Source organism: Leptonotus elevatus, chromosome 1 (assembly GCF_054856555.1).
Source record: "Leptonotus elevatus isolate MCC_2025b chromosome 1, RoL_Lele_1.0, whole genome shotgun sequence".
Lineage (NCBI taxonomy): Eukaryota > Metazoa > Chordata > Actinopteri > Syngnathiformes > Syngnathidae > Leptonotus > Leptonotus elevatus.
This window is the reverse complement of record NC_141239.1, coordinates 36,259,786-36,279,299: the sequence shown is the minus strand read 5'-3', so window position 1 is coordinate 36,279,299 and position 19,514 is coordinate 36,259,786. Positions and strand designations below refer to the sequence as shown.

Sequence of the window (19,514 nt, the reverse complement as noted above, 5' to 3'; positions counted from 1 at the left end):
GATCTAACATTCTCAGGAAAACAGATCTTGCTCTATGCCCCGTCCTCCTCCTCACCTCATGGGGAACAATGGGCTTTGCACCAGGAGCTAATGTAGTGCTAACAAGGCGTGCCAACAGCTGATCTTAACTGCAAATACGGGAAGTTTGGCCCTGAGCCAGCGAAAATCATGCGCGCATGTTTAGAGAGCATTTAGGTTAGAAAACATAAACAAGGTTAAAAAAAAGAGAGAAAATAAAAGGAAAGCTCAACAGTGAGCCAGAGCTGTTGATCAAATCAAGATCGCTATGATGACGACGACAGTGGTGTTAGCTATTGAGTTAGCCACGCAACATGCTAACTAGACTAAACATAGCCTTATACATAGTCTATAGATGACATGAAACAAATGAAGCTTGTTTTACTGTTTCACTTTCATGGTTCCATTAGGACGATGAGTCCAGTTCAAGTCAAGTTGCGTCTATTACACTATGACGTTATTTAGCGGGTGCTTCACGAACAACCAGCATTGATGTTATAGATAACCACTGACCATTGATGTGGGCAAAACAAGTCATTTTGAACACCCGTAAGGCAGAGTGATGTCAAAAGTCATCTTAATAAGTTGAAGCTCAACTCACGGAATTTTCCAAACAGCTTGCCCAACACGCTTCTTCAATTCACATGCATTTTCATGTATGTTAAGCACACATGCTTTATTGATCTTTCCCATCTGTTTGGCATTGATCATGAATATGAATGAAACCATTATCCAGTGTTTTATAGCTTACAATTATATTTAACATATTACCATTGTCATATTCTTGTACATGATAGCAGGTGACGAAAATAATGATACGATAAGCATAGTTTTGCCGATAATGGGAATAGTGCTGCTTATGGCTAAATCAATATTCATGCCTGGATTGGGCCAATGCATTCCGAGAGCCCATTACGAGTGTGGCGAAACAGTGTCACTGTGTGTTAAATAAAAGGACTTGGACAAGTAGTACATTTTGATGTTGCTTTCTCAAGGTGATCCCAAGATATCGTTATGTGTCACTTCTTCCCACCTCCTCCTCCCCCATTTCTTTCATTTCTTCCATGAAAGTAAAAAAGGGTGCAGATGTTGAAGTGTGCTGACATGTCCTTGTGGAGGGATTTCAACCATGATGTTAATAACAATAATTAGCTCTAAGTGTTTGTGAAGGGGGAGGTTTAGACATGAATATTCTCCCATTGTGCTCGTGTGTGTGCTCGTGTGTGTGTGCTTTCAGACAAATGACTTCCCATGTCTGTTTAAAGGACAAATTAACCATAATTGCTTGTTTAAGGGGTCCGTGGATGAAGGCAGCTTTCTGCTACTTCATTATGCTTGTCTCAACTTCTCAACACATACACACACAAGCACTGCTATAATGACAGAGAATAAATGTAATACACTATTTTCTTCGCAATATGATTGTCAGAACAGAACATAACGAGTACCTGTCAAACCTCCGCACACACACGCACGTGCGCTCACGCATACGTGTACACACACGCATATTAAACACTTCGTAGTTGAATTTGATTCAAGCGTAACATAAATAGGTTCATGGAAAGCGAAAACTAAAGTACAAAAATATCAAGCCAAGGTGTTTTGATAGCGAGAATGGTTAGATGACAGCATTTCGTGTGAGATTATTTATAGGAAATAAATCCATACACCATTTAGAGCAATCATGGGGAGGACATTTTCTGATGTACAAAGACGGACTTTCCTATCAGCTTTGATTAAGGATACAGTCCGTCTTTACGAGCCATTAGATATTTGAGAAATTATTATTAATAACGAAATAATTTCCACAGATTAACCCCATTCAAGCTGTATTCATGATCGCTTGGCCTTTAGAAAATTGATCTGGGGAAAGATTGATGAGTGCCCCACAATTTTAAAACATTTGTCCTTGCTTTGCTTTTTTTCCCCCCTTCTACTTTTGTTCTTCATTGCGTGTGAGTAGACATCGATGCAATAATGCAATTGTATTACTGAATGTCACATTGAAGCAAATTTAACCAAAGCTAGCAATGCTACCAACGCCAATACTCTGAAGATTGAAGTTGCATGTTGATTTCCTAGAATGGATCCCATTCCAACACCGTACCAACTACTGTATTCTGCCGGTATAAAGATAATATTTTTTCTTTAAATTGAACAGCAGAGCCACCAGAGGTATCCATTTATTTCTCATGTTAAGTAACTGAGGTAACCAAGTTACACACATCTGTAATTATGAGTTTGACGCCGCTGCAATGCTGAAAGCGTCATTATATATGCAAAGGCAGAATGTTTGATCCAGCTCTTGTACTGAGTGTATTCAATGCTCAAAACGTTGTGGTTGGTGAGGTGACAAAGTAGTATCTTTACTAGCAAGTTAAATTTGTTCTGTAGTTCTGAATTTTAACTAAATGTATTTGTCATTCCTCAGCGAAATGGGCATCGTCAATGTTTCCGTCATTCGTCAGCAAAATGGGCATTGATCGACGATTAGATTGACTGAGTGATGATTACATTGGCGATGGACTTTGATGGACTTTTAGCTGTCAACAATGTCATTAGCGGAGTACCACTAGGTGGTGTCGGTATCAAGCCAACAGCCACCCATGTGCTAATGTTGGGGATGTAACTCAGTGGTAGAGCGCATGCTTAGCATGTATGAGGCCCCAGGTTCAAACCCTGGCATCTCCACATTCTTTGTTGCTGATTGACCAACAAAATAACTTAAGGACAATCATAGATTGATTAATAATAACATATAAAACAGGCCCTATATTCAAATCTTTCTTCCCAGACCCATAGGAAGAAAAAATAAGAAAGGTGACCATTATCTTTAATTTACTAGTGCATGCTTAGCATGTACGAGGCCCTGGGTTCAATCCCCGGCATCTCCACATTCTTTCTTGCTGATCAAACACACCGTAATAAGGACGATCAATATCTTTTGCAATTAGTGCGACAGTAATGAGGCCCAGCGTTCAAATCACTGGTCAATCCCTAAATATGGAGTTTGCAAACTTTAAAATGGGCGGGTTCACTGTAAGAATAGGTCTCCAAGTCCGGTCGTCAAGAGCCCCTATCCAGCCTGTTTTCCATGTCTCCCTCCTGCAACACACCTGGATCAAATAATCACAATTGATACCAGGCTTCTGCAGATTTTGCTGATGAGCTGATCATTTGAATCAGGTGTGTAGGACAATGAAACATTGACAACAGGTTTGATAGGGGAGACTCCTGGACTAAAATGATTGGTTTTATTTATTATTACAAATCAGTGGGAAATCATTCTTCTGGCTGTTTCTCACTTGACACTTAAACACACACAAGCATACACACCACACTGGAATAAGGCTTGTTATTCATAAAACTGCTGTTACATTACATGCTTTGAGTGGTTGTAAACGAGGACACTCGAGTATACAACACTGCCTACCCCAGGCTGAAATGAAAGTTGAAACCGTTTGGCTTTTTCTATTTATTATATAATAATTTCTTTCATTTCAGAGAGCCAACACTATCAATGGGTTTGAAAGTGACAACATTTGGATATTTTCATACCTCAATTAAAAACGACTCATTACTTCGTCTGGCCTGCAGGCAAAAATGCTGCAAAAATTATCTTCCAGAAGGCACACGCTACTGTGCTTTTCCCAGCCCTGTCTGTGTAGCGATGTGTGTTTGCGCATGCGTAGTCAGTTTCCCAGTGGAAAAGTCCTTTACGCAAATTGGCAGATGACTACGCAGCCTTTTTACGTCGCTGTATTATTCCTATGCGAACGTACGTTCGCACAGTGCATTCGTGAATTTAAAACAGAGAACGCCATTTTTTGACGGATTGGAGACAAACGCCTTAGCTACCTGATCTTCAGCAAAGTAAGGGACAAAGAATTATTCGTACTTTTCACAAAGAATGGTGCAAAAGGAAAGTTCGGCTTTGTGGATGTGCTTCCATTAACTGGCTGTTTCACTTTACATGGTGTTTGGCATTGCTGTTGCTAGCTTGATTTTGTGAGGAATTAGCCTGTTTTAGAGGGAGATATTCACTTTATTACATTTTTACCGGGTTTGGGCGGGTTTGAAAATTGTCCGTTTTTCGTTGTGCGGCAAATGGGAGGCGGAGTGCACTGCAACGTTTACTGTGACTGGCAGACTGCACACTGGCTGACGGTGGCTCAGAACTTTAGCTGAGTTTTGAGCTGCCGCAATGGGTACGAACCCCACGCTCGAAGTAAAAAATAATTAAAATAAAAATTGCGGAGCAAAAAATTGGAGTAATGTTTTTTTGTTTTATTTTCTACCCATACAGAGAAGGCAGAGGAGGTGTTAAAATAGTTTGAATGTATGGCACCTTGTATCTGAGTCTCAAGTATCTCGAGGTCAGGCTGTGTGTCCTCTTTTTTTGGAAATGAAAATATGGTCACCCGAGGATACGTTTGTAATTGGTGTGTGCGTCTCAATTTGCGACTGCCTGCCTACCCAAACCTAGAGCTCACTGCACGTCACTGGTATACACAACATTATTTGTGCCTTTGATTTAAGAGCCATCTCTTGAAAAATAGATGGAGTCCCTCCTGAGGTTTCTATCTTGTGGCCAAATACAGGTAAATGTTGACTAGGAGGATATCAGTTAGTCACCTCAGTCAGAGGTAGGTCACTCCAGAAGATTTCCCTTCCTTGAAGGCCGAGAATGAGCTCTACACAAACATGAGCAGATTGATGGATAGTTGGACGAATGGAGAGGGAATGAGTTATTGAGAGGGGGCGAGAGACCATCCTTATTTATTGTTCATGCATTTTTAAACAGTAGAGCAAATGGGTCAAACGAGTAAACAGGACTTAACTGGAGGGCAGGAAAGAAAGAGGATGCGACCGCAAGATCAAGTGATGGAGATTTCACAGTAAATGGAGTGACTAGAGAAAGTGCAAAACAGTCGTTTTTTTCTCCGAGAACTCAACAATTGATACTAATCTTTATATGAGAGGATTTTTTTTTTCCACCATTAAACAGCTACTACTGTTGTAGCCTTGATTTGTCAAGTCATCAATGTTGAATGTTGTGAATTATGATTCAGTAAGCTATTTGTTATTTAAATCACTATAAATTTAACGTGTCATGTCTTAGTTTATTCAAATGGCGGCAAAGCAGCCCTGCAGGTGACTTGACTTTTGACCCTTGCCCTTTTCACACACATTCACACAGCCTGGAACATATGACTGATGTTGCTGATATTAGCTCCATCTCCACTGGGACCGGAACTCAGCAGTGAGTGTATGTCTAAGTGACAGAGGGACAAAGTGTTGCGGGGGGAGAGAATAGAGCTGCATTGATCTGATAATCAGAAGCTGAAGTCAAGAGGTTTATGTTGACCTTTAACCTTTTGAGTTAATGTGCGCATGTGTGTATGCGAAATAAACTACCCAACTTCATTTCATTAGTGAAATGCTTTAAAGACAGGTGACAGAGAGAACAGGATCACTGGAGTGTCTGTGTATGTTGTTCAGGCCAGGGGTCCTTGAACATAGGACCATTTGGTACAGAGAGACTGAACAAACATACTTTATTGAACTTTAAAAATATATTTGCCATATGTAATTCAAATTTACACCCATGATCAAAAAATGACCCACCAAGTGTGATTTTAAAATCAAAGGACTACAGTATATCCCCCCCCCCCCCCCCACAAAAAAAAAAAGCTTCAGGTTATAACTTTAGCAATGACTGAAGCAAAAATATGTATGTATTTAATATTTGCAACATGTTCTTTGTCACTGCGATTGGCTGGCGACCAGTTCAGGGTGTACCCCGCCTACTGTCCGAAGCCTGCAGCTGCGACCCTTTTGAGGAATAAGTAGTTAAGAAAATGGATGAATGGATGGATGCACACGGTCGTTTACATAGGTCATTAACTCGCGCTGCATCTTGCCTCCCCTGCCGGTCAAATTGTTTTGAGTCAGCACTCACAAGTTTGATAGCAAACTAGCGCTAATGCTAACCATAGTTATTCTAACAGCTACGTCTCTCTTTTTGTGTTACAGTGGTCCCTTGCTTATTTATATTGTGGATTATCACGTATTTGTATTTGGGTTCTATATTACGGAGTTCATCTTGGGTTGTACCTCGCTATATCGCAGCTTTTTCAGAGATTATTATGCCTACTAGGGTTGTAGGTGTGCTGGAGCCTGTCCCAGCTGACTTTGGGTGAGAGACAGGATACACTCTGAATTGCTTTACCGCACCTCACTAGAGCACAAATTGACATCACTATATTTTTTTCATCTAACATCGGCACTGTCTGGATCTTTTCTTTTTTTTACTCTGTCTCATTCATCAGAATTTAACTTGGAAATAGGTATTTAAGTTTGCTGCTCTCTTTTCTGGAGCAATTTGCAAAAAGGCTTAAAAATAGGTGATATGGTTTTATTGAATGCTTTTAAGACATTATTGGATAACTAGAAGCCAGATGCATTCGTTTGTAGATCTCTAGAGTTCTGTTTGATTTGGGGGGGGTTATGATTGTGATGAAGACACAAATGTACTAAATTGAAGTTGTTTTATTTATATTTTCCAATTTGTATGGCTGTTGATTGGAACTTTTCTTTTTCTTTTTTATGTTGTTGCCATTCTTGGTTGGGACACTCTTGTCAAAAAGTTGTTTAATCACTGAGTTTTTCCAGGTTAAAAAAAACCTTACATAAAAAAAAATACATGGTCCCTAAATTTTGGGCCTTGTGCAATAGGAACACTAGCTGCTGACTTCCTATTGGGCCCTATTTTTGTGCAAGTCTGACGGGAGGCACGATCGAAATCGGCGCATGGGTGAGCTACACAAAGTATTTATTAATTAAATTTTTTGCACCGTTGTGGGCATGAACATAGTCAACCTGATTATTGAAGCAACTCTTCCCATTCCCTTTAAAATGTGTGCACAAGAGGCTCACAGTCCTTGTCATAGTGGAAGAACAAACTGATTTGCTTTATGATTTGCTCAAAGTATGTTCATACGGAACTGCATGAAGACCTCCATGGACAAACAATTTAAATTTGGCTATGATCCGCACAGATCTATGACGTGGGCACTTGGAGACCACATTCCACCTCAATCGTACATTAAAATCAGGATACGGCAGATTTATGCCTAGCTTGTTCTTTCAAGAAGCCAGCAACTAATTTTCTTCTTGACAAACTTCTCATTCAGAGCGACACATGGTGTATAACTTGCCCATTGTGAAGTTGCAGGCAATAAGGGGAGGAAAAGACTGTATGTTTACTCAACATATTATTATTATTAAATATAACACAGCAACCTGATGCCAGGTCACTTTGGACCCATGTTGCGCTTCGACGGGTTTAAAAGCGAACATCAATATCCCATATGGAATGATTGAATCCCTGCAGAACACAGGAAACGTGAGCTCATGGCGCTTTGTCCATCTCCAATCCTCATCTTTGTTGCCATGGCAGTGAAGTGTGATTACAACTCTGGCTAACCAACATGGCTGATGATATTGACTTCCTGTCTGGTTCATGCAAACAGGATGTGACAGATTTAATTTGTTTGTCAGCCCACCTTAATTTCAACAGAAGGCTAGAGGTGGGAGAGTGGCACAGATGTGGCAAGGTGAAGAGTGAGGGGTTGTGGCTTCTGATTGGCTCACTTGCAATTAAGTTGAATGCACGGCCTCTGTCGGTTTCCGGTGAATGTCAGCTTTTAATGGGCAAGGCAGTTTTGCACATGTGACCTGGCGCGATTATACAAAGAGTGAATGATTGTGTAGTCGTGGCTTGACTTATAAATTTTACACAAAAGAAATGCAGAGATTAGTACAGTACGTCTCATTTGGCAGTAGAAGGAATGCATATACAAATCCAACAAAAAGATAGGAAATCAAATTGAATGTGTTAACCATAAATGCAGTGGAAGGACAGATGAGAGGGAGACATAAAAACACACCGTATGCAAAACCAAGATGACATGACAGTGTGAGTAACATGAGGAAAAGTGCATCTGACATACAAAAGAGGAATAAAGAAGGAGGTGCTAAAGAGTCGTATGAGGATGGTGATTTGAAGAGATGGAGCTTGTACCAGACGGACATTTTCTTCTTGTCTTTGTCTGCGAAACAATTGTGATGGCAGCAAAGAGTGAGAGTGTGACAGTGAATACAGAGGGCTGTATTATTGTTTAAATCATTGATCGCTCCCTCTCTCTCTATCAACCCGTAGTTCTATCTTCACTGTCCTTCCAATCTTTTACTTTACATCAGTCCTGCTTGCATCTGTTGTTCTTATCTTAGTTTTTACCCTTGCATTTCGTCTTTGGGTGACATGCTCTTATTATCTGCAGCTACTCAAAAGCTATGCATTTTTCTCCATCCTAATCTTTCTGAAAAGCTATGACTCTATTTCCTACAAGTTTCCATATACAGCACAGAAATACCACCATTTTGTAATGGTTGGACTCCAAGATAACCGGTTGGACTAATATTTCTGTGTTTCCCATCCTTTATTGAGCCATGTCACATATTATACACTAGAAAGTAAGTATACCGTAATTTTCCATGAATAATACACCTCCCCCGTTATGTCTCTCTGGGGTGCCTGGCTGAAGATGCTCAACCATTTTCAAGCAATGGCTGGAGTGGTAAATCCTAAATAAGAGGGTTAGCGTATTCACTGCCAGTGCAGTAAAAATGAATCTTTGACATCTATAGCCATCAATGGCAGTGAATGGGGTTCAAGAGGGGAGGATCTACCGTTTAATATCTATGGTTGCTCTTTACTCAGGCTACTCTTGAACATGTCATGTTTGGGTTCTGTTTTGCTTGTGTGTTCTCCCTTGGTCTTGTTAAGTGTGTAATCCTGCCCTTCCTCGTGTGAACCAATCAGTGCCCTCAGCCACTTGTGTCTTGCCCCAGGTGTGTCTTGTTGTGTCATTAGCATCTATGTATTTAGTCTCCAGTCTCCCCTCTGTCTGTGTTGGTTCATTGTCTTTCCCCTCATGTCATGCTGCCCATTTTTGCCTTGTTGTCCTCCCCATGTTTTGTTTTACCTTGTAATTTGGAGTTCGCTTTTTTGTTTTGTAGAAATTAAAGTCCCTTTTTTCACTTCACCTTCGCCTCCTTGCCCTGCTTCCCTGCGACTGGGTCCTCCATCAAACTTTACCCTTTTGACAGAACATGCTATACTGAATTTGTTACAGTTGTCTTTTGTATGTTTATACAATCTTGAAATCTTTTCAAACAGTTTCAAGCTTTTTTTATTTACCGGTACAATCATTTCCTACAGTAGGCTAGTTGATTTCTTTGCGAAGTTGTTGACGTGGTGGGAGTTGTAACAAAATCTGCATTCAGCATGGACCCATCAGTATGTGGGTCTGGATGAGGGCTGGTTCACTCGCATGAGAAAGGGCCAACCTCTGAAAGTGACCGTGTGTAAAAGTTTACCAGTAGATGTCGCTATATCATAGAATGCAGCTATGGGGGACTCAGAGAGACCACACTTCTCAAGCCTAAAACCAGTTCTTATTTTGTGTGAGCAAACTAGCATCTTGGCAAGCGATAGCGACTTGGCAGCCGGTGTGAACCCTGGCAAGCGACGCTGAAAGACCAAGCAAGCTGGATTTAGCCGGAGCAGCTAACAAGAGTGGCTAGCGGGAGAAGCTAGTAAAAAAAAAAGTTAGTAAAAGCTTGCGAGAGCAAAGCAGAAGGTGACGAGCCGGGACCCTGAATCACGGGACTCAGCGACAACCACCTGTAGGCCCCAGCTGGGAAAGGTAGGAGGTGGTGAACCCAGTGCTACAAGAACCACAAGGACTAACTACTTACTAGACCTATGATTACACCATTAACATAATCATGGAGTAGCTATTTCTGGTCAATTTACACTTTTATTACAATTGCTTAAGCACAAAATACAAAACAGGGCTCGGATTTAAAAAATACTACACGCAATTAGCACAACCATGCACACGTGATGCAGAGCATCTCACATCCTGTGCAAAATGAATCACTCTTGTCAAAACTCTAAACACATGTATATAAATCATCTTATGTTACCATATGACATACACACGTGTGATAAGGATTAACTCTGTTACACACTGCGATGGTTAACTTAATGAACTTTTAGCAGTTACTGTAAGCAAAGCGATCAATGCTACACACTATTGAAAACAGGATTCATTTGTCTTCATATGAACAAAATCTGTCAAGTTAAACAATCACAACAAAATGTGTCCCAACACTGAGCCCAGAAAACTAAATAACAATACTGTACTACCAGTACAGGTTAAATTTACTGTAAAAAATATAAATAAATAATAGATGTCTCCCTCCTCCAACATAGGTGAGGATCCGTATCAGGCTTCTCCAGATCTGGCTGAGTTGATTATTTGAATCACCTGTGTTGGAGGAGGGAGACATCTAGAACATGCAAGACTGCGGCTCTCTAGGACAGGGTTGCCCATACCCCTGGCCTAGCAGGATCTGATTAGCAAGTTTCATCAACAGCTATATGCAAGATCCTCATTGGATTCATTTTTTCCCCCCAAATATTTTCCTGTTGGAAGGTCTAGCCTCCCTCAGCAACAATCCATGGTTGATGACATTATCAACTAGTGTTGCATAACTTTTATTTGACAAATTTGCTCCTCTTCTTCTTTGAGGACGTTCTCTTCCTATTTCAGGTCTTTCTCAACCTCTATCTCCTGCTCATCCTCTAGAGATTCTCGCTCTCACCCTCCCTCCCCCCCCCCCCCCAACTTCTTCCTTTTTGGTTGAAAGCAGGTGAACTTACCTGCTGCATTTTTGTAGTGTTTAAACCTGATCAGTTTGTCTACAATAAAGCAATCGTGTTGAAACAGCTAATGTGCATGAGGTTAATCAACTGGCTCATGCGTGTGGTGATTTGTCAGTAAGTGCTTTGGAATTACAAGAAAGTGACATTATGACAAGTGTATTCACTGTTTCGCAAATCACTGTGTGTTGTTCTGAAAAAAGTGTGAGGCTGACTTTGTGTTTGTAGTGGTGAAAATCGGGTCCAATGTTTTGCTCCTTCAGTGTAAGATTTCGCTAATTATGTAATTATTTTGTTTTTAGTGTTTATGCAATCGTAAAAAAACTGTAATACATTATTGAACTTTTCTAAAAGGTAGCCTACTATTTTTGGGCCAAAAAAATATTATTTTGTTGTGGATCGTAAAATGGTATCATCTAATTTATTGTTTTGCCTTCTGTGACCAATAAAACAATACATTTGTTAATTATACTGTATAGTTACTGTTTTGGCCATCTGATGTGGCGGCCGTGGCTCCGGGTGTAGAGACGATCAGTAACGTTCAGTAACCAGAAGCTCGGCTGTTTGATCCCCGCTCTTCCGGAGTCATGTGTTGTTGTGTCCATGGGCAAGGCACTTCACACACATTGCCTCCAGTGCTACTCACACTGGTGTATGGAAAATGGGAATGTTTGGTGGTGGTCGGAGGGGCCGTAGGCGCACACTGGCAGCCACGCTTCCGTCACCCTGCCCCAGGGCAACTGTGGCTACTTAAGTAGCTTACCGCCACCACAGTGTGGATGTGTAAGTGCATGAATAATGCATCCGTTCCATTGTAAAGTGTCATTGAGTATCTGATTAGATAGATAAGCGCGATATAAATCTGATACATTCATATTATTATTATGTTTTCCTTCTAAATTTCTGATAAATTCTTCAAATTCCTGTTTGTATAAACTTAGGAGTTTGCAATATATCACCTTTTAGCACATGCTTACAAAGCTGTGGTCCTGGTTTGTTGTGGCAGCAATGCTTGTCTTGGCAGGAAAATGGCTAGCGCTGAGGTCGAGTGACAGCCCAATGAACAGACACACTCTCCTCAAGGCAGTCGGGGGAGGGAGGGAGGGTGTGTGTGTGTGTGTCTGCGTTTGCAAGTGTGTGTTTGAGATGGTGTGAAGCAGGCGAGGGTGACAGTGATGTGACACTGGTGAAATAATTATGAGTCCAAAACAGGGCTGACAGGGAGCAGCCCGTGCCCTTCAACTATCTGTCAAGTGTCATTAACATAGAGTGCTGATACACCATGAGAGGGGGGAGGCGGAAAGACAACACAGGGGACAGTGCCTAAATCGTCCATCGTGACTCATTTAAAGTCAAGTTATTTAACATCAAATTGAATCGCAAAAATCCTTCTTTCAAGAAACTTGGATGACTGTACAGAGCTTATTCTCTTGTTTAAATTATAACGAAATCAGCATTCAAGATTGGTTACTTATGAGACGTATGAAGGCAGAGAAAGTGTGAGCAGAGACACAACAACAACCTCTGGCAGAAAGCAAATGTCGTATTGGTAAATTAACTGAAACAACCAATCACAACGAGTGCACATAACTCAACGGGGAGTATGTCCCTCTTCAAAATAAGCAAATGGCCTAGTATATTTAGAAACAAATCTTACGTGATACCCTGGGGGACTCCTAAAGAGGAAATCTGAGCGAGAGGGTTATTAAACAAGAAACTTGTAATATATTGATTTAGAGGACAAAACAATGCAAAAAAGAACCGAAAAGAGACTGACAGACAAAAACACAAATAAAAAGTTATTTTTATGACGTGAAGGACAGGGGAAATCCCTGGAAGACGCTTGGATGGATTTTATTTGGTTTTGGCTTTGGGTTGAGTCAATACATATATTTATTTTTTATGGACAGACTCAACAGCTAAGGCAGCGGCTAGTTTAGTGAATCCTCTCACCTTGGTGGATGGACGAGAGAGGTAAACACCATTTGTAATGGCCTTTTTCCACTGCATGGCTCTTATAATACTATATTGGTGGTAACCTTCCAGATATAAAAAAAACACACACAAAATATACACTGAAATCACTGCAAACTTATAAAAGTAATAATTTTCAGAAATGTAATAAATTAACTGATGAAAACCAGGTCGGGTCACTCAGGTTTGACTTGAAGGTTTGACTTGAAGTAGCCTTTGTCCTCACTACCAAGTAGCCTTTGTCATCACAGTTAAGTCCTCGTCACCGCCAAATCACCGTTATCGCCACAGCTAACCCAGTCATCCATGTTACAGTCAAGTCATTGTCTCAGTCCAGTTGTCCACGTCACTGTAAGTCATCTTCGTCGCAGTTCAGTCGTCCACGTCCCAGTTTAGTCACTCACGTCCAGACCAGTCATAGCGACCACCCTCCTCTCGTCCAGTCCACTCTAGTCCAGACGACCAGCCTCCTCTCATCCAATCCACTCCAGTCCAGGCGACCAGCCTCCTCTCATCCAGTTCACTCCAGTCCGGGTGACCAGCCTCCTCTATCCAGACCAATCCAGTCCGGATGACCAGCCTCCTCTTGTCCAGTCCACTCCAATCCAGGCGACTAGCCTCATCTCGTCTAGTCCACTCCAGTCCAGGCAACCAGCCTCATCTCGTCTAGTCCACTCCGGTCCAAGCGACCAGCCTCCTCTCGTCCAGTCCACTCTAGTCCAGGCGACCAGCCTCCTCTCGTCCAGGCCACTCCAGTCCAGGCAACCAGCCTCATCTCGTCTAGTCCACTCCAGTCCAGGCGACCAGCCTCCTCTCGTCCAGGCCACTCCAGTCCAGGCAACCAGCCTCATCTCGTCTAGTCCACTCCAGTCCAGGCAACCAGCCTCATCTCGTCTAGTCCACTCCAGTCCAATCGACCAGCCTCATCTCGTCTAGTCCACTCCAGTCCAAGCGACCAGCCTCCTCTCGTCCAGTCCACTCTAGTCCAGGCGACTAGCCTCCTCTCGTCCAGTCCACTCCAGCCCCGGCGACCAGCCTCCTCTCGTCCAGTCCACTCCAGCCCCGGCGACCAGCCTCCTCTCGTCCAGTCCACTCTAGTCCAGGCGACCAGCCTCCTCTCGTCCAGGCCACTCCAGTCCAGGCAACCAGCCTCATCTCGTCTAGTCCACTCCAGTCCAGGCAACCAGCCTCATCTCGTCTAGTCCACTCCAGTCCAAGCGACCAGCCTCCTCTCGTACAGTCCACTCTAGTCCAGGCGACCAGCCTCCTCTCGTCCAGTCCACTCCAGTCCAGGCAACCAGCCTCCTCTCGTCCAGTCCACTCCAGCCCCGGCGACCAGCCTCCTCTCGTCCAGTCCACTCTAGTCCAGGCGACCAGCCTCCTCTCGTCCAGGCCACTCCAGTCCAGGCAACCAGCCTCATCTCGTCTAGTCCACTCCAGTCCAAGCGACCAGCCTCCTCTCGTCCAGTCCACTCCAGTCCAGGCGACTAGCCTCCTCTTGTCCTGTTCACTCCAGTCTGGGTGACCAGCCTCCTCTCGTCCAGTCCACTCTAGTCCAGGCGACCAGCCTCCTCTCGTCTAGTCCACTCCAGTCCAAGCGACCAGCCTCCTCTCGTCCAGTCCACTCTAGTCCAGGCGACCAGCCTCCTCTCGTCCAGTCCACTCCAGGCCAGGCAACCAGCCTCCTCTCGTCTAGTCCACTCCAGTCCAAGCGACCAGCCTCCTCTCGTCCAGTCCACTCCAGTCCAGGCGACTAGCCTCCTCTTGTCCTGTTCACTCCAGTCTGGGTGACCAGCCTCCTCTCGTCCAGTCCACTCTAGTCCAGGCGACCAGCCTCCTCTCGTCTAGTCCACTCCAGTCCAAGCGACCAGCCTCCTCTCGTCCAGTCCACTCTAGTCCAGGCGACCAGCCTCCTCTCGTCCAGTCCACTCCAGGCCAGGCAACCAGCCTCCTCTCGTCTAGTCCACTCCAGTCCAAGCGACCAGCCTCCTCTCGTCCAGTCCACTCCAGTCCAGGCGACTAGACTCCTCTTGTCCTGTTCACTCCAGTCTGGGTGACCAGCCTCCTCACCTCCCGTCCAGTCCTTGTCTTCTTGCCCTGCTTTCTATGTGTTAATAAAGTTCCTCACATAGCCCTCCATTCCTGTCTCCCTGCCGTTTCTCCCCGCATTTGGGGACAGTTATACCCATGACCATGACCTGCACCTGAGCCCATGATTTCCCACACTGGGCAGCCCATTTTTCTCCAGAATGATTTAATAGTCTTCATATTTCATTGTACCCTGCGCATTGTGTCTGGGAATATTCCTAGATTACTCCAGAATTTGTGCAGCCTGAAAAATAGTCATCACTGTAAAATTAATTGTGTCTGGCACTTGGATCTTGACATTGAACACGTGATGGTTGTTACTTCTCAAAACCGTGTGAGACTCAATTGCAGGCTCCTTTCATACAGTATCTCTTTCAATCTCTTACACACATGTTAATCGTCCTCTCTCATTTGCATCCTAATGATTTCAGTCTTCCTTTTTAGTCCTCGTCCAATCCCTCCATTAAGTTGTCTGCCACTCATTATTTTTGTGTCCATGACTGCTGACTTCTCTGGCTCACTGTCTGATGCGGTGTTATTTATGGAGGTTATTATTAAGCACCAAAAACTGGAATATCAATTGGTACATCTCCCCTCAAGATTATGCTTCGCTGTGGTGGGGTAGGAAAAAAAGAAAAAGATTCTGTTCCACTTGTTGTGGAAACTTGTTGAGGGAGTAAAGAATGTACCAAATCTTTACATTGAAAAAAAAATATTGTTTTAATTATTGTCTTGACTGTAATCTTTTAACAATTTGTTGAGAAACCTAACCATAAATTCACCATACGTTTTTTATTAATCTGACCCGGTCCCCACGTTCTTCTTTTGAAATATGTTGAAGTGACTTCACTGAGTTGAATATGAAGACAAAACTCGATATGCTGTAGAAGCCTGGGTGAGCCCCAAACAAAAGCTAAAAAAAAAAAAAAAAAAAAGGAGCAATGATGATGACATTTCCGAATGAACAATACTGAGCTATTTAAAAAAATAAAATAATAATAATAATAATTAAAAAAATAAAAATAAAATAAAAACCTACGCGGCAGCCATATTTAATGGGGCATGTTCCCGTCAACAGCAGGAGCCACTCAGATTGGCTGGAGCCTGACAGGAAATGACTCACTTTAAATGTTTTTGGCTTTGGACGGTTGAATTCAGTCCCCAATGTCACCCAAACTGCAAGTATGTCATTTGAGACGCCAGATATATGAATAAGTACTTATCAATAACTGTATAATGTTCATCCTGCTCATCTACAAACAGATATATTTTTTAAATATTTCTAATACATTAATATCTTATTGTTATTACAATTTTTGTCCCTTTCACCGTGACTCAGCCGGGCAGGAGAGTGGCACCTTTGCACCCTCTGCTGCTTACCTCACATTGTATCTGCTATTTCATGTGATCAGCAAAACTCACACACAAATATTAAATGCATTAGCTTGAATAGGAAAAAATACAGTAATTAATAATATCTAAAAATATTTTAGGGATGTGAAGAGAGAAATAAACAATTACAAGACCCTGACAAAGGCTTTTTTTTCCTGCAATCACTCAGTTTGGATGAGCAGACAGCTCTAGTAGGAGTCCTGGTAGTTCGGAACTTCTTCCATTTATCTGACATCATTGATCTGTTGCTCCATATAATCCTGTCTCGGAGGTCTACAGACAACTCCTTTGACTTCATGCTTGGTTTGTGCTCTAACATGCACTGTCAATTGTGGGACCTATACTGTAGACAGGTGTGTGTGCCTTTCCAAATCTTCTTCAGTCATTTGATGTTTTAAAAGGGAGATGGAAGCAAAAGGCATCCGAAATTATATTTTACACTCAAACTCTATTTGATAGTTTTAGATGACTAAATTTACTTCCTGTTTGGATGTCTACACAGGGAGGGACATGTAATCCAAATAACGACATGATGATTATATTCCTCTTTAAATCTTTAAAAACATAATCATATGTTTTGACACTTAAATGTAGACCCATGTCAATTCGTGAGGAGGGGCCTATATTAGCTTGACCCCAATGGGTGCTTTGAAATATGTTCCACACAAGCATTTGTTATTGTACATGAGTATACAATATGGCTACTGCTGAATAGAGAGATGAGTATGAAAAGATGGTGTATATTTGTGAGTTCTCTCTCTCAGTGGAGAGCTAATAAGCAACAAATATACAAACCTAATAAATTAATGGTGTGGATAATTAACTAGGACTGCAGCTTGAGATGCATGAAAGAGCACCAGCCACCATGAAGGAACACACCATTATAGCGAGAGAGAGAGAGAGAGAGAGAGAGAGAGAGAGAGAGAGAGAGAGAGAGAGAGAGAGAGAGAGAGAGAGAGAGAGAGAGGGGGGGGGGGTGAGAGAGAGGGTGTGTGTGTGTGTGTGTGTGTGTGTGTGTGTGTGTGTGTGTGTGTGTGTGTGTGTGTGTGTATGTTTCAGTTAATTGTGGGAAATCTTGAGAGAGAAAAAAAAATCCTCTTGTAATTGCTAAACATGTGAAAGCTGTTCCCAAAAGATTAGAGGAAATTCAGGAAGCAAATGAATTAAATACAAATTTGACACATTTCAGTTGTGATGAAGCCCATTGAAAACAAACAAACAGAAAGAAAACATCAGCACATCAAATTATTGCAACATAGCTGGAAGAATGGGGGGTATCAAAGAGACAAGCTTTTACATTCATTTGCGTCATAATTTCGATTGACCTTGTATTCCTCCGTCTCTCTTCTGCTTCTCTCAACATAAAGCACCTCTCAAAACATCAGTTTGCCTTTCCGTTTGTCCCTCTTTTATATATTTAATTGTTATTATGATTGTCATTGTTGGTGTTTGTTTAATCATACTGTGAGTGGCATTACATAAACTTACTTATTCAAGAGATTATAGAGGAGGTAGAAATAGGCTTTACACAATCAGGATTTTTTTGGCCGATTAGTGATCAATTTATGCCAATTGAAATGCATTCTGAAAATAATCCAATCTTGAAAAAATAATGATGAACAATGCAATGTGTTATTTCGCGGATGAATCAGGCAGACAGATTTGGCATAAAAATGCAAAATATTGTCCGATATAGCCGATCAGATTGGTGAAAATTCAATAACTTAATAAAAATGGTCACTTTTGCTTTTGACTGTAAAATATTTGTACAATATTTGTTATTATTTTAGTTGCATTCATTATTCAGCATCAGTTCCTCACGCTGAGAAATGTTTTTTGTTTTTTTTATATTTATTGTTACCTACGGTCTAGTCAATTAAAACATATAGGGATTGGGAATTTTTATGATTTTGCTTACATACACCAGCGCAAGAGAGCTCAAATAAACCATTTGAGATTAAAGAAGTTTTACACTAATATGGCATTTACCGAATTTAATTTAAAACTACATTTCCACAGAAAGTCCAAAGTGGCATATTTTTAAATAGATACATAATATTTTTTAAATACTTGAATGAAAACCCTTTGAAGTCACTGTCTGCCTGACGTTTAGATAATTTTATACCAAATCCATTGTGGTGGCATATTAAGATAAAATCACATCAGTGGCATTGCGAACAATTCTTGCATCTCTGAAACAAAGACACAAACTTTCCATTGTTATAGAGAGCAAGCCATTTTCAACACTTAGATTTGTCAGTAACTTGTAAAACTAACACAGATGGGAAGTGAGCAATCAAATATATTTGTGGGAAAATAAATAAAATAAAGTGACCAAATTTGGTCACATTGGGTTTCCACCTGACAGCGACAATATACACGTTATGGTTGTCCGAGTACTTCTGATCCTAACTACTACTGTATATACGTGCTCGATGTTTTGCCGAAATGTTAAATGACCACACTTTTAAACATTTGACCAAAAATGAGCATTTATAAACTCCACACGGTCAGCTATTTTTCGTGAGATACTAGCCAATTCATTTGACACGGCTGTTGTCTTAAGAGGCCATTTAAATGGGACCTTTTAAAATGAAAATGGATAAATATGGGTCTAAAAGTCGTAGTTGGTATCAAACATTGTCGTTCACATCTAAAAACTGATCAATTGTCATCACATCCATTCATCAATAGCAGAGTAGGCTACCAATGAGCTCGATAACCAGCAAGTGTACATTTACTGTGACCGGCACTTTGCGCCACATGAGTAAGTAGCTCATATTCTCTGGCGAGTTAAGTGTTTATAATTTTTGGATAATGGTATGACCAAGGTTGGAAAGTCATGTCTAAAGGCATTTTTGAGAGTTGTGATTAAAACAAAGTGCCATCTCTCAGTGGAACTTTTCAAATGTACAAAAGAAAAAAAAATGCTGTTTTTACTTGGCCATCCTTGTTTAAACACGCTTCACTGCAGATATCATGCAATCATCTTTCCATTCCGTGTCTCCACACGCGCACTGCACTGCACTCATCCTCACTTAAGCTTCACTTTACATATGCCAACCCATCATTACAATCTTTCTGATTTGTTGCATTTTTGGAACACTTTTCATTTCATGGCGTTTATGGATGCCAAATGGCAGGTTGAAGAATCGCCGAAATTAAGCAACACACCAACATTTCTGCTTTCAATGGCCTCATAATGTTAATAATAACATTACATTAAATGTAAAGTTCAACCTCTTCT

At 41.6% G+C, this 19,514-nt stretch overlaps 1 non-coding gene across 1 annotated transcript; it reads left to right on the top strand.

Moving 5' to 3' along the window:
• The first annotated feature begins 2,637 nt into the window (after positions 1-2,637).
• Positions 2,638-2,709, top strand: trnaa-agc (transfer RNA alanine (anticodon AGC)). Its single transcript has one exon. It is a non-coding gene; the product is annotated as a tRNA-Ala (tRNA).
• Positions 2,710-19,514: the final 16,805 nt, after the last annotated feature.